This window comes from Puntigrus tetrazona, unplaced genomic scaffold (genome assembly GCF_018831695.1).
Source record: "Puntigrus tetrazona isolate hp1 unplaced genomic scaffold, ASM1883169v1 S000000150, whole genome shotgun sequence".
Classification (NCBI taxonomy): Eukaryota; Metazoa; Chordata; class Actinopteri; order Cypriniformes; family Cyprinidae; genus Puntigrus; species Puntigrus tetrazona.
This window is the reverse complement of record NW_025047826.1, coordinates 372,501-375,000: the sequence shown is the minus strand read 5'-3', so window position 1 is coordinate 375,000 and position 2,500 is coordinate 372,501. Positions and strand designations below refer to the sequence as shown.

The 2,500-nt window shown below is 42.6% G+C and overlaps 1 protein-coding gene across 2 annotated transcripts in view; it reads right to left on the bottom strand.

The window, feature by feature from the left end:
* LOC122332953 (mitogen-activated protein kinase kinase kinase kinase 5-like) overlaps positions 1-14 on the bottom strand; it is a 20,561-nt gene extending 20,547 nt beyond the window's left edge. The window contains exon 1 of one of the 2 annotated variants that reach the window (XM_043230428.1): positions 1-14. This exon is cut by the window's left edge and continues 220 nt beyond it. The gene's annotated coding sequence lies outside the window, so the exon portion shown is untranslated. The other variant, XM_043230427.1, reaches the window with a different exon arrangement.
* Positions 15-2,500: the final 2,486 nt, after the last annotated feature.

The following is a 2,500-nucleotide window of genomic DNA, read 5'->3' as shown; positions in this document are numbered from 1 at the left end:
ATGCACAACCTCTTCCTCTGTCTCACCTCATTTACATCTCGCTTTATTTCCTGTTTAGGGTGTGTGTGTGTGTGTGTGTGAGAGAGAGAGAGAGAGAGAGAGAGAGAGAGAGAGTTTGAGAACATAAAACCTAAATGTGAAAGTATTTTAGGTTAGAGTATTTGTTGTTGTGTGTGAGAACAACACAACCTAGAAAGAGAGGGACAGGTGTGTGTGTGTGTGTGTGTGTGTGTGTGTGTGTGTGTGTGTGTGTGTGTGTGTGTGTGTGTGTCTCTGCAGCCTGACTGTACTTCCTGCTCAGTGTTGCAGCAGAAAACAGAACGTGCTGGTGCTGGTGAAGATCTTGGAGCTGGAGAACCGATCTTCTGGAGTCAGAGGTGAGTGTGAGACTGATCGGATCTTGAAGGAGAGTGTGATGTTGAGGAGCAGAGAGAAGCTGAGCAGCAGGTGGAGCTGTTCACACGCTCATGTTCAGCACACTCTCACTTCCTTATACACACCATCAACCTACTTTTTTTTAAAAGGTAAACTATACTAAAATTATTAGAGCATGTTTTCCAAGAAAGTATGACTTTAATCTTTCAACATTTCATGCTTCATTTAATGTGTTACTTGCTATTTATTTAGATATTTACTATCAATTTCTTTTTCATGCTTTATTGCACTTCTTTCATTTGAGTCTGTAGCTTTTAAATGCATCGCCTCTTTCAAGAGTTTCTTTCTCCACTTCACACTTAGAGTTTATTTCTATCTATATTCTGAATGTTTTTACTGAGAGATCTGTTTTTATATCATTCACAATGATTTACGTTTTGATTCACAGAAACGTTTTCTGGAGTTTAAAGCTAATGTTCTGATCTAGTGGACTCAGAAAACACCCTGTGCACTATTTAGGGTGCACCACCACACCGTCTTCATGCTCGTCTTATTAATAGAGTTTTTAATGTATGGATCATTACACAACTCACACAGATATAACAGAAAAAATCCAGAAGACGTGAAAAAAAGGTTTTATTTGTTTTAATGAACATATTATCACACTATTAACATGAACATATATATAACAAAACACAAACAAACAGAAATATCCCCTTCACTCTTAAACTCTATCTATTTCTCTTTCTAGTCCTATGATCACGATTTTCTCAAATCCTCATTTTTACATTTTTTTAGTTTTATTTTTTAGACAGTTATGTGTATTTCTTTGAACTTCACTCTATTTTAATTCTACTTTGTTGAGTTAATGTTGCAGCATTGCCACTAAACTGAACTCAGAAAGCAGGATAGAATTGTACTTTAGCTCTATGTTTTGATCCAGCGGACGTCTGCTTGATTTCAGACTCAGGTAGTTTAGAGTTGACAGAAGCGTAAAGCGGGTTAAAGTCTCAGATCAGAGTCTCTGACAGGAACGAGTCTATAATAAACACCCGGCAGGTTCAGCTGAGTCCTGATTCAACCACATTCACAAAAAGAGACTCTCACACACACACACACACACAGACACACACACACACACAGAGAGACACACACACACACACACACACACAGAGAGACACACACACACACACACACACACAGAGACACACACACACACACACACACACACACACACACACACAGAGAGAGACACACACACACACACACAGACACACACACACACACACACACACAGAGACACACACACACAGAGAGACACACACACACACACACACACACACACACAGAGAGAGAGACACACACACACACACACACACACACACACACACAGAGAGACACACACACACACACAGAGAGACACACACACACACACACACACACACACACACACACACACACACACACACACAGAGAGACACACACACACACACACACAGACACACACAGACACACACACAGAGACACACACACACACACACAGACACACACACACACAGAGACACACACACACACACACACAGACACACACAGAGACACACACACACACACACACACACACACACAGACACACACACACACACACACAGAGACACACACACACACACACACACACACACACACACACACACACACACAGACACACACACACACACACACACACACACACAGAGAGAGACACACACACACACACACACACACACACACACACACACACACACACACACACACACACACACACACACACACACACACACACACAGACACACACACACACACACACACACACACACACACACACACACACAGACACACACACACACACACACACACACACACACACACACACACACACACACACACACACACACACACACACACACACACACACACAGACACACACACACACACACACACACACACACACACACACACACACACACACACACACACACACACACACACACACACACACACACACACACACACACACACACAGACACACACACACAGACACACACACACACACACACACACACACACACACACACACACACACACACAC